The sequence below is a fragment of the Dipteris shenzhenensis genome, chromosome 32, assembly GCF_047967505.1.
Source record: "Dipteris shenzhenensis isolate YYH24624 ecotype China chromosome 32, Dip_SZ_1.0, whole genome shotgun sequence".
Taxonomy (NCBI): Eukaryota; Viridiplantae; Streptophyta; class Polypodiopsida; order Gleicheniales; family Dipteridaceae; genus Dipteris; species Dipteris shenzhenensis.
This window is the reverse complement of record NC_141627.1, coordinates 24,721,455-24,734,848: the sequence shown is the minus strand read 5'-3', so window position 1 is coordinate 24,734,848 and position 13,394 is coordinate 24,721,455.

The window sequence follows — 13,394 nt, the reverse complement described above, 5'->3', positions numbered from 1 at the left end:
CGAGTGTGCCTCAATTCCACTACAGTTCTGCAAGCATTTGTATCTTCAAGAATGAGAAAAATATTTGATTGAGTCAGAAAGACTTAATCATGACATTCATGCACTACGAAAGATCACCTCCACTTTAGAGATGTTGCTCAAAGCTAGGACCATATGGAGAACTTTTCATTCTCCCATGACCACTCGCAAAAGAACTACAACTAAAGTGGAAGCGGATAATCTTGTTGACTTCTACACATGCTTGAGTGCCATTGTACCAAGGGGAAAGCAGGAAAAAACAAAGGTGATTACAAGCTTTAAGATAGTAAGGGACAGATATCAAGACTACACAAGCATACTTTTTCATAGTGATGAAGTTTTTCATCAGATAAAAGACGTGTGTCTTGCATGTGAGAAGGGAGGTCACATATGAGGCTCCATCATTGATTAAAGACAAGGCAAAGAAGATTGAGAAAAAAAGATGATGGCTTGGATGTGGAGGCCTCTAAGAAACTTGTCAGACAAATACGCAAGTCTTGCTGCAAAGAAATTAATGTCCAAAGAACGGTTTTTTGGCAAAAAGTATAAAGATCATTGCATGGAAGATTGCATCATCCAATGGGTCAAACATGATGTAGTAAAGAGTGCAATTGAATATTTGCTGGCAAGAAAAAATATTCCAATTAGCCAATGTAGAATTGATCATAGCATTGTGAGGCAAATGGCATCAGCTTTACCATTGGCTAAACAGAAGGCTTGGGCACATAAATGGGTGAAGGTAGAAGATGATGGATCTGAAATTACTCCTTCTATGGCAAGTGACATTCTAGAAAATGTGTATGCATATGCACAAAAAGTCATCAATCAGCACACTCTCAGAAAAGCAAAAACTTTGAACAAGGGCTTTTTTTTCATATATGAGATCATTTCAGAGTCTAGAAAGAGTGTTGAGTGCAAGGGAGTTTCATTGAATGATTTCTTGTCCAACGACACTACTTGGGAGAGGCCTCAACATTTCTTTGTCTATGAAATATCACCAGATGACATTCATTAACTCCTTGACAAAATATCACATACCACCATTGGTAGAGTGGGACTATGTAACATAGTCATATTTGCTGATGAAAATGATAAGGAAAAAACGTCTACTACCCTAGAAAAACAATATGGCAATGAGCTTAGGATTTACAATGGTATATACTCAAGAAAGAGGGACAAGAGAGAATGCGGTCTCAAGATACAGAGTCTTAAACCCTTTTTCTTATGCATGAAGAGCCCTTACAATGATCACTCCTTACAGAACAACATAAGAGGAAATGCAAAGAGATTGCAACTAGTGCTAGAAGAGCATGAAGCTTCAAGTCCCCTCCATCACAATGCAAATCACTATGAAAGGCCAGCAAAAAGTGTTGATCTTTTAATTAGTATGATGGAATTTTTGCTGCCACCCAAATGGGAAGTCACATTGTGTTAAATGGAACATTTGTTTGAAGCTCTTATCAAAAAAGGACACCATGTAAATATTATCATGTAAATATTATTGAGAGCCCTACTTGCTTGGAATACTTGATACCATGGCTTCTCTCACAATAATAAAGTATGATAAGAAAGGTCCAATCTCACATGAAGAGGATGCTAACATAGAGATGGCCACATATGATGAGAGCAAGAAAGAGGATGAAAATGCTGAAAGCTCTGGATATGATAGTGACGACACCATCAATAGTAAGGAAGCTGAAGGAGATAGATGTGACACTGACCTTGCCTTAGAAGGTTACATAAAAAGACCACAAAGATATCTAGAGGTATGAAAACTTATCTTTAATTTTCTTTATTTATTTAAAAGCCTTTTTTGAATTATAATTAATTTAAATTTTTGAATCTCATAATTATTTTATCCTTTTATAGGAGGAAAAGGAGGATCAAGAGGACATAGCTGGAGTAGAGAATATAGGAAGCTCATCTCAAGAAAGCAAAGCTGCTCTGGCTATCCATCGGATGAATTTAAAAAATAATCATACCTTGCAGCAGATGGAGAAGTCATTTCAAGTTAGGTTTCAAGTTTGAGAATAACCTCTTACTTTTCTATTCGATGAAGAGGACATTTCAATCCTTTTAAACTCCAAGAAAGAGGTTAATGACAAGGTCATAATAGCCATCCTCAGGTTTGACACAAATTTTTTCTTGACTTTATGCTTTTGTATTTCCATTGGATCAAATGAACTAATATTCTTTTCTTTTTATTGCAGTATGGTTTTAGAACAACTTCCCCTATATATACAGAGATGTGCATATATGGTTGATCCTCTTGTTTCTAATGTACTTAGCAATAAGCAAAAGACCATAGATGATGTTTTTATGGTTGCAACCTGTTGATTTGATTGCGGCACGAGTTATCTTTACTGCATATCATGAGGAGTGAGTATCGATCCCTACTTAGCTTATCTCTTACATTGTGGAGGATTATGTCAAATAATAATTATTCTTAATTGAAATTGCAGCTTGCATTGGAGCTTGGTGACTGTGGACATCTTAGCCAAGAAATGTTTCTTTGTCAATTCAATAGCATCTATCCATGGTAGTGTGTTAGAGTAAGTATAACCTACCTATGTCACAATTACATTAATGAGATGCATCCTATGCAATGCACACATTCATTTATGTTATCTATTTTGATGTGTAGATCAGCTCGGAAGTTGGTAGGTGCTATAGATGCACTTATGCAAATGGAAGGTGAATTAAAAGATCAAATAGAGTATGTAACATGCCCCATAGCGAAGCCGAATGATGGCCAAAGTTGTGGGTGGAGAGTCAGATATAACTACTTTTTGCTCCTTACTCAAATTTTTAATTTGAGCGGTGGTAAATCCTCATTGTCGCCATATACAGACTTGCATCTACACGCATTTATGTCATCTATCATTAAGGCATTTATTGATAACATGGTGGAGCATCCAGAGGAAACATTGGTTGCTATGCCCATAAGTTGTCCTAATATAGCTGCTGTATTAGACGAAATGGGGAGCTCTTTTGAGGTCAAGGTTATCATTAGCAAGCGATCTCATGTTCCGACATTTGGTAGCAAGGAAGTTACAATCCTCTTTGACCCTTTGAAAGAGGCTAATGAGACAAAGTCATGATGGCCATCCTCAGGTTTGATATGAACATCTCTTGGCTTGATACTTCAATCATTTGATTCAATCTTCTTCTAACATTTGTTTATTTATTCCTGCAGTATGGTTATATCTCACTTTCCTAGATCAATACAGAATCGTGTGTGTATGCTCGATTCTCTCCTTTTAGCTGTACTTAGTGATACCAAGAAGACGGTGGTTGATGTTTGTTCAATGCTACAACCTTTAGACTTGGATGGCATGCTAGTCATCTTTATGCCATATTATGAGAAGTATCATCTCAATCTTTCTTTTACTCTTTTATTTGTAATATTGTGTTAATTAATACTTAATATTGTGATAAATCTCATCGCTCTTTATTGGTGATGTAGCTCACATTGGAGCCTGATAGTATGGGATCTTGATGACAACCATTATTGGTTTGTCAATTCATTTACAGGCTTTCACAGGGTGTTCAAGTAAGTGTTCTTTTATCATATCATTATGAACATACATCTTACTATTTACTACACAATTTCACTTTGTCATATGTCAAGTACAAGAAGAGCTTTGCCACTACTCTACACACACATTGTGTTCTACCTAAGTCCATGTTGGCACAGAGACAACAAGCATTTGTACCATCATCTATGCTATGATTTTCTCCTACTTGGCTAGATGAACTTGCCATGACTAATGCCCTGTAAGAATCAACAAGTTTTTGACATGATAATCAATTTATACATAGTTGTTGATATTCAAGGTATAGATACACAACTTAAAGGATGACCAAGAAATAGATACATGAATAAGGGGAAATTATTTATGCTTAGAAACATAAGAAATATTTTATCACAAAATCACAAAAGTATAATACTATTTGGCTTATCATTTTAATATTTTATATAAAGAAGATAATATTCCAAAAACTCAATCCACAGGTCAATCCAACCGAAATGAAAAAATACCAAAGATCTATGATATCACATATGATAACATCTCAAGGAATGTTTTATCATGATACAAAATAATTTCGTTACATGTATTTGCTCCCAAAACCATTGCAAGATCCATTTCATGTCGAGGATGCATAGCAAGAAACCATTTGAAACCAAGACCTGCAAAGAAGTTGTCCACTTGTTCTAAAGAGTAACGAACATGTGGATCTCCATTCATCACATTGTCTATAATCCATTCTTTGACCTTCTTTGTAAGTTGGATATTTGGAAGCCTAGACACCTTTTGAAGAAGGTATTTATCTAGAATCCTCTCATAAAAGAGGCAAATCTCTCTTAGAATCCAACCTAATGCATAGACATCTGTTGCTTGAGAATAGCGTACACTTTTCAATGGATTATGTAGTTTTGGGCCTATCCACTTCATTCCACACCTCCTTTGTACTTGTATTGCAAATAGAGCTTGGAAAGTCTCATCGCAGTCTAAAAATGCAAAGCAGTGACCAAGCAGTTAGAAAGCAGTGCCAAAGCACTACCAAACCACTCACAAGTAGTGCAAAAGCACTCACAAAATCAAGCAGTCACAAAGCAGTGCCAAAGCATACTGAAAGCAATGATTGTTTACGTGGAAAGTAGTTTTAAAAGATAAAGCAGTGGTAAAGGAGTTCCAAAGCACTGCTAAGCATTGACAAGCACACATACAAAGCAATGCTAAAGCAGTGAGACCTACAAAGCACATGTAGAGTACTTTGCATATGCCATGTAAAGTAGTCTAAAAATGCAAAGCAATGACCAAGCAGTCAGAAAGCAGTGCTACCAAAGCACTACCAAACCACTCACAAGCAATGCAAAAGAACTCAAAAAAGAAAGCACACACAAAGTAGTGCCAAAGCAATCTGAAAGCAATGACTATTTATAGGAAATTAGTTTTAAAAGAGAGAACAGTGGTAAATCAGTCATAAAGCATTGGTAAAGCATTGACAAACCATTGAAAAGCACATGTAAAGAATTATAGAAATAGAGAAATAGAAAGTAGTGGGCAACCAATTACAAAGTAGATATGCAATACATAAAAGCCAAACAAAATAGGGAGTGAGGCATACCAATTGATGAGCCTAAAACCATCTATTTTGCTAATGTGGGGATTTTTTCCAAGCAACCCTCCACCCTACAATGTGTGTCTTTCAAACACAGATTTGCAAAACAAAACTGGTGGTAAGGATGGCCACATGCAAGCACACACACCACAACAAATTCTTTTTTGTCAATAGTAAAGCCACATCCACCACAGGGCTATGTAATCATAAGACACATTGAACCCTCATCTTTTGTACTAGCAATTGTTGGTGGGGATGGGAAAATACAAAGAGAATGGTTGGATTGGACTCTTTTCATCATTTTTTTGGCAAAATAAAATTTTTGCTGCCTCGTCTGAAATACAACAAACTTTTCACATAATTGCGCCTGCATGTCGAAACAACAACAAAACTGAACTCAGGTAAACATGATGGACTATGGAAACATCACAAAAAAACTTAAGGACTAATGCAAAGTGTATGATAAATTTTATAGTCTTACCTCCAAATCAAGTCTGCTCTCCTCAAAATTTGGGGCTTCTACTTTGAATCCCAGGAGATATCCTGCGATCATCATGTATGTGGGCATATGCTATGCAACCAAATATGCGGAGATGCCCAATGTGTTGCTTGTGTCCAGTGAATGATTCATAAGGAGTCATACTTTGTATCGGTTTGGATTAAGCAAGTAGTTTGTAGTGGCTATTGCTTATGCCCAATATTGATTTGGAAGATGCCTCTCACTAAGCATTGCTCTAGCACTGTCTGCTAAAGTCCCATTCTTCCTTTCAACTCTTGCATTCTACTGAGGAGTATCTACACAAGTGAATTGTCTTGGAATGCAGTGATTTTTACAAAAGTTCATGGATGCTGGACATGTATTCACCTCCTCCATGAACGAGGCAATGTCTGCCTACAGTTGTCTAAAATGCTTCGGGTCAATTGAAGGAGCCAAAGCTAATTTTTCATTTTGTGCTGCTTAGAGCTTTGTCCTCAATGTATGTATTGCTGTCAGCAAATTCTCTTGGCATAGCCTATCTTTCTTGGCCTTATCTATTGCATTTACACCTACATCCAGCTCTTCACTTGCCTGGTCAAGTCTCATCTTCGTAGCATGTTGCATTTTTTAACTATTGACCAGTTTACAAACAGTGCACCATGGCCATGTGAGATTTGGGTAGACAAAGACCATGGCCCATGAGAAATCGAGTGCCACCACAATTCCCCCTCCCTATACCTCAAGACACTTTTGATATCTTCCTCCATTACTATTTCAGAGGGGTCAACTGACAGATTATTCTTTTGTTGGAATTGTTCAATTTTTTGTTGGCCTTGTTGTTGTTGGACCATACAAACCACACTTTCAGTGAATTCAGCCTAGTTGACAGTGAAATCATCTTTGTAGGGGCATTTTTTGTAGCTTTGCAATGCTCAACGGCAAAACCCCGAGCAAATGCAATCCCAAACTGCATATTGGGGGGTGCCTCTTGGTAAACTTGAAAGTGAAGGTCCAAAGCCTCCTGTAGAAGGTCTAGGTCCTAAATACTTTTGGCCTTCACCCTGTAGTCCTTTATCTTTCGTGGCTGACTGAACACAGTGAGCCATTCTCTTACTGGAAGGTTGTCATCTGTAAGCCTTTGCAGGTTCTTCCCAACCATGCTAAGACCATAAACATCATGAAAATCCGTTGCAGTATGACAAAATCTCTTGGCTTGCAGGTCTGTGTATGATCTAGATATTCTTGTAGCACCTGCTCAAAGAGGCAGAGACATGTAGTAAAAAAGAGAGCACACAGCTACAACAGCTCACCTAGAGGACCTGTGAGGAAAAGAGCTTAGAAACTGTGAGGGACAGGATTGAGTTGAGAGCTCAAGACTTGTGAGGGAGAGAAAAAGGTGACAACCTCTAGAGAAGTAGTGCACAGAACTTGCCAAGGAGAGGATTGCAGGACGACCTGCTAGGGAGTGGATTCAACTAGCTAGAAGATGTGCATGGGAAACAAGGGAGATGAGGGAGATGATGTGCGAGGGATGAAGCAGCAGTTACGACTAAAGTAGTGGTATCATGAAAGCTTACAAGCTTATGAGTGTCATGGGACACTTGTGCAAAATGCCCAATCATAATTTACATGGCTGGTAGATATATGTCAAAAGCAAGCACCTCTTGAAAAGTGCTAAAATTGTGCTTTCTTAGCACATGCTTTTAAGCACAAAAAGTGTACTAACCAAACATGCTACCACCCATGGGAGTTCCTCTCTCGCTCTTCAAAAGCCCAATTTGGATGCTTTTTAAAACTTCACCAGGTTGGTATAGGAGGTGAACGGGAAGGAGGGGCAATTAGTCTATCAAGGTTAGAAGATTACCATCAATGAAAACGTGATTGAAAATGATCTAGGAATTTTTTGAGGCAGTTTGCAAGCACACTTTTTTGAGAAGCATTGGAAGAGACAGGATATTCTAGATGTATAGCCCAACGCTTAGATTAGTAAAGATGGTGGAGTCAAGATTTTGAGCTTGCCAATAGACCTCCAAGATGTGCTGAAGAAGACCATTCACTTATGTCTTGATACAAAAGAACCTGTAAGTTTTGGTAGGTTCAAGCAATAGTAGAGCAACTGAAAGGATGTGATGTATATTTCTCAAGGGAGATCTCTAAGAGCATGTTAACCAACCTAAAGAATTGCGTGGATGGAAAATCCCAATTGTCATCTCAGTCCAGTGGAGTTATAATGCACCTGATGGCATCTACCCTCAAAGGGATTTTTGAGCAATACAATAAGCAGATGTCTCAGAAGGTGACTTTTCTACAAGAGAAAGCCACCGATGTAGCAAAGGCATACCCTCAAAGGGATTTTTGAGCAATATGATAAGCAGATGTCTTAGAAGGTGACTTTTCTACAAGAGAAAACCATCGATGCAACAAAGGCAGTGCAACTTGAGAAAAGTCTCAGGGAAGGTGCAGAAGCCAAGGTAGAGGAGGCACAAGTGAGGGCCTTGCACCAGGCATAAGACCAAGCTGAGACCGCTACAAAAATCATCAACCTGGAAAGGCATAGAAGAGACGAAGCAGAGAAGCACATGAAGAAGCTCTATGATAGGATCAAAGAAGTGAGAAATGATAGGGACATAACGGACAAGGAGCTAGAAAAGATGCGAAAGGATCTTGAAGATCATAGAGCTAGGCCAGGTCTTTACAAATGGATCTTCAACATGCAAAACACATTGAGCATTGAAAAACAGTAGATGATGGAGGAGCTGAAAAGGGAGAATGCAAAAATCAAAAATGTGATGTAGGAACTGGGAGAGAGCTTCAAGGCTAGGAAGGATGGGGCAGAGAGAAGTCGGGGTAGAGAAGACAACAAGGCAGCTCCCCAAGTCAGGAAGGATGTAGAGAACAGCCACGGTGGAGCTCTGATGGCATTGATCGAATGCGTATCATGCAACCATAGGCTAGTTCAGCTCAATCACCACTTATGTGATTATTCTGTGAACCAGTGCGGTTGAATAGACATTAGTTGTTGACCAACCCAGTGGCATGGTTGAGTAGAAATTAACAGCAATATATTTCACAACAGAAAAGCAATATATTGTTATTTTGCTAAATTAGCCTGGTGTGGTTGGAACATCATGCAACCATGGCTAGTTTAGCTCAATCACCATTTATGTGATTGTCCTAAACCAACATGGTTGAATAGACATTAATTGTTGACTAGCCTAGTGGCATGGTTGAGCATAACTTAACAATAATATATTTCACATCAAAAAAGAAATATATTGTTATTTTACTAAACCAGCCTTGTGGTTGGAACATCATGCAATAATGGCTGCTTCATCACAATCACCAGTTATGTGATTGTCCTAAACTAGTGTGATTGAACAGACATTAGTTGTTGATGGTCCCAGTGGTTGAAATTATTGTGTTTCTTAATACTTAAATTAGTTAAATTTAATTTCATGCTATTTAGGTCTTATACCACTTAATTTCTAGACCAAAATGGCTTGTGGACTTAATCTAATTGTCCTAAACTAGTTTGGTGCCGGTTCAAGACAAAGATCAGTTTACTGATTGAAATTGTGAAATTCAAAAATGAAAAGCAATATATTGTTATTTTATAACTGTGAAATGTTATTTTCTAATTGTGAAATTCAAAAATGAAAAGAAATATACTTGTTATTGTCTAATATGTGAAGTTGAGGCTATCAGGCTAAACCAACCCGGTGGTTGAATCCCAAATATCTTTATGAAGTCTTTCAGTATATTCATGGATGCCACAATCAAGAGCATTAAGCAGCTTGGTGATGAGGTAGATAATATTATAGAACAAGCAGTTATCAACATTAGTAAGCTATCTAAAAGCATCTTTATGTACTTTATAAGTACCCATAAGATAAGGACAGTGAGTCTAGTAGGAAGAGTAGTATCATAAGCTAATGAATAAAGTGGTACTCTTTTGGAAATCTCTTTTTCTATTTCAAGGGCCAATGGGAATTTAGGAGACATTAGTCTTTCTCTTGCAGCTAGTCTTATTAGTTTTTATAATGCAGGGGGTAATCCATGTCCTTGAAGGGTGATCAAGGATTTTGCTTTAAAACAATTGACTTAAAGATGGGTCGGGTATACAATTTAAAAGAAAATTTAAATCAAAAGAGAAAAAGAAGGGGGTCATCCACACCATCTTTTAAGGGATTAATGAGTAAATATTACGAGTAAATGAATAAAGAGGGGGTCATCCAAATCCTATTTTAGAGAATTAAAAGAGTTAAATGAGAAGTAACCTCTATATCATCTTTGTAGGACACAAATTATTAACATAGATAGGTAGGGTAACTAAGTGAATATGTGCAAGAAGGACCTAGATGTTGAGCAATATGGTGCCATGAGCACATAATTAGAGGCAAAGGTATGGTGTAGGAATGTATTGAAGTAGCCACCCTAGGATGTGGACTACATGATGAGAGGATGTGAAGCAAGGACATCCACTAAGAGAGATGTGGATCAAAGGATCCCACAAGTGTTGACTATTCTAAAGGCTCTCTCTATATAAGAAGCCTATCATGTATTGTTGAAATATATATACACTCAAGATTCTATTTATGAGTCCAAACTAATCTATCTTGGAACCTAATTGACTTGAAGTACATGTCATGAGCACTCTCTTTATCATGTTTACACATAGGTTCCATCTACCTTAGAGCGCTCCATCGATCCTGAGGTATGCATATTTTGTCATGGTATTAGAGCTTAGGTCTAGCTCTCCTATATTAGTTTTAGACATAGTTGGGTATTCTCATTGTGATTCATTTTGGTTGAGAAATTTCCGTCCATAGGTTTTCCCTCATTTTGATTCTTCTAGTGAGAAATTCATGAGAGAGGTTCTTTAGAGAGTTTTGAGGGCTGGAACGTTCTATTTTGTAAGGTTCCTTTCAGTTTGTTGGGAGTCTTGAGGTTTCAAATTGGTGAAAGGTTTTTCATGTACCTCTCTCACATGTTTGAGCTATGAATAAGTCAAAGTAGAAGATGACCTTGAAGGAATAGTTAATCAAAGATGCTTGCAATAGAGCTTATGCTTGATGCAAGGCTACATGATCATTGGCAGCTTCTACAAAAAGTAGCCTGTGCACCATCAATGAACCAGCAAATCCGAGCCTTATTGCTATGGCAAGCAGCCATGAGTAGAGGATCTGTGACTATAATGCCTAGAAGGAGCTTTGAATGAAGAGCTTAGAAGAGCTTGTCAACGTCAGAAGAGTCGCGATCTTGCAACAAGACCTTCAAGTCGGCCAAGCATAGTGAGTACAAGAACCTCAAATAAGCAATTGATGCAGATGAAGCTTCGGTGCTGCAGCTTCAGACTTGGAGTGGAGATGATATAAAAGATTGTTGGCATCGATAATCAACTCTAGCACAAGTAGCAGCTGGTCTCTCTCTATCTGGTCTAATGGTGAGCTCTCTGGGAGTCCTTTGTTATGCAAGCCTCTAAAGCTTGTCACCTTGATCTGAACGACACTAGCAGCGTGCCTGAATTCTCAACGACATGACCACACTTCTATGCAGCATCATCTGGAAAATTTTCTACATTCACGCCTTTCCATCACCGTCATTGTCCCATTGTGCACCCCCATGTCTCCCTTAGGCCACGTGGTAGGAAGGCTACTACACATAAACCCATAGGTTGGACTAATAAGGCCAAGAAATTGTCATGTGGTGATAGCCTTATCCCCTGCAATTCAGCTGATGCCATGTGTAATTGCCACATTAGCAGGCTACAATACGACTTAGTAGTGCCACCTAAGCATAGTCCCTTACTAAGCATAATTTGTAAGCTACATGTGAACAGTCTCTACCACGTCGTCAAAGGCCTCTTCTTCATTAAAACTTTGACAAGCCATAACTTGCAGTCCAAGAAGAATTCGCACTCACTCCAAAAAAGGAAAAGTGCTTGTCTTTTTTAGCTCTATGTGCCAATCAGGTTAGAATCATTGTATGACATTAGACACTGCTATTGAAGCAACACTAAGCTCATGGTAAGACTTTGCAACAAATGGTAAAGCAACAAAGAATGCAAAAAGCACACTGAAAGCACAAGTGCATGAGATGACCATATCATAGAACATGGCATCCACACATAAAGTGTTAAGGCACATGGAGGAACAAAGCATCATGCATCATGCAAGTAGAAGCAACAACCTTTCCACCTTTAGCCTATATTCTTGTAGTCAAACCTGACCACTTACAAGCACTCAAGGGAGGTATTGCAAGTAGCCATGCAAGCACTCAAGGGAGGTATCAAACTATAAAAACCACACTTTGCCACCTTAAGTAGCAATGTATGCACTAAGGGGAGGTGAGGGATTTGTAACTCACATCTGACTACCTTGCGGCGGTAGCCAATGGATCATGGCACCAAGGGGAGGTGTTGAGGAATATGGTGCCATGAGCACATAATTAGAGGCAAAGGTATGGTGTAGGAATGTATTAAAGTAGCCATCCTAGGATGTGGATGAAATGATGAGAGGATCTGAAGCAAGGATATCCACTAGGAGAGATGTGGATCAAGGACATCCATTAGGACAGTTGTGGATCAGAGGATCCCACAAGTGTTAACTTTTTTAAAGGCTCTCTCTATATAAGAAGCCTTCTTGTACTGTTGAAATATATATACACTCAAGATTCTGTTTATGAGTCCAAGCTAATCTATCTTGGAACCTAATTGACTTGAGGTACATGTCATGAGCACTCTCTTCATCATGTTTACACATAGGTTCCATCCACCTTAGAGTGCTCCATCGATCCTGAGGCACACATATTTTGTCACTGGAGTTCTATTTAAAATACCAACAAATTACATGATTTTTTTTTTAAAATGGGCAAAATTATAATAAACTTCCACACAATTTTAAACGGATGGAATAGCAAATGCATACGGAGTGAGCAAAGGGAAGCAAAGGGAAAGCGATGACTAGAGAAATGAGAAAGAACCTGCTAAGGCATGTATTTGGCATGTTGCACCTATTGATATCAGCTCTACCCAAATTTGAGATGGAGTAATATCTATCTCCTTAGTATCAATTAGTTAATAATTTTAGATTCAATTTTATTAGGTAGTATAAAAAGATGTAATAGTGGTAGGTTTATCATTGTTAAGATGCACACTCTGAGTTCCTTTAGTAGTTGGTGAATCTATTGTGACCAGTACATGTATCCAATTTAGTGATTCTTCCAACATGAACACTTATTTCATTAATTTTGTACTTGTCAATGTACAAATTCATTTTTACATATACTTTTGGACTAGTTTTTGGATAAAATTTAAGAAAAACCCAATCTTCAAAGCACATATAAAAACATAAAAACAAGCATTTTTTTTATATTTTCAAAGAAGATGAAACTAAAATTATAAAATTTAATGCAGCCTAGATAAGTTACATGAAAAATAAGATTCAGCAGTTGTAAACTCTCTTAATATTTAATGGTGTTAATAGACACCTTCAAAAGATACAGTATTAAGGAAACTCTCACCATATTTATAAAGGTCTTGACAAACATCAAAAGTTACAATAAGCCTGAGATAAGTTACACCAAAAAATAAGATTCATCAATTTGTAAACTCTCTTAATATCTATAATAGTGTTTACGAAACACTTTCAAAGTTTACAAGTGGAAGTAGCAAACTCTCACAATATTTATAAAGGTGTTGAAAAACACCAAAAGTTACAATAAGCCTCTCACTAGAAGGCATATCTGTTTTCTCTCTCTATCCTAAATTCAA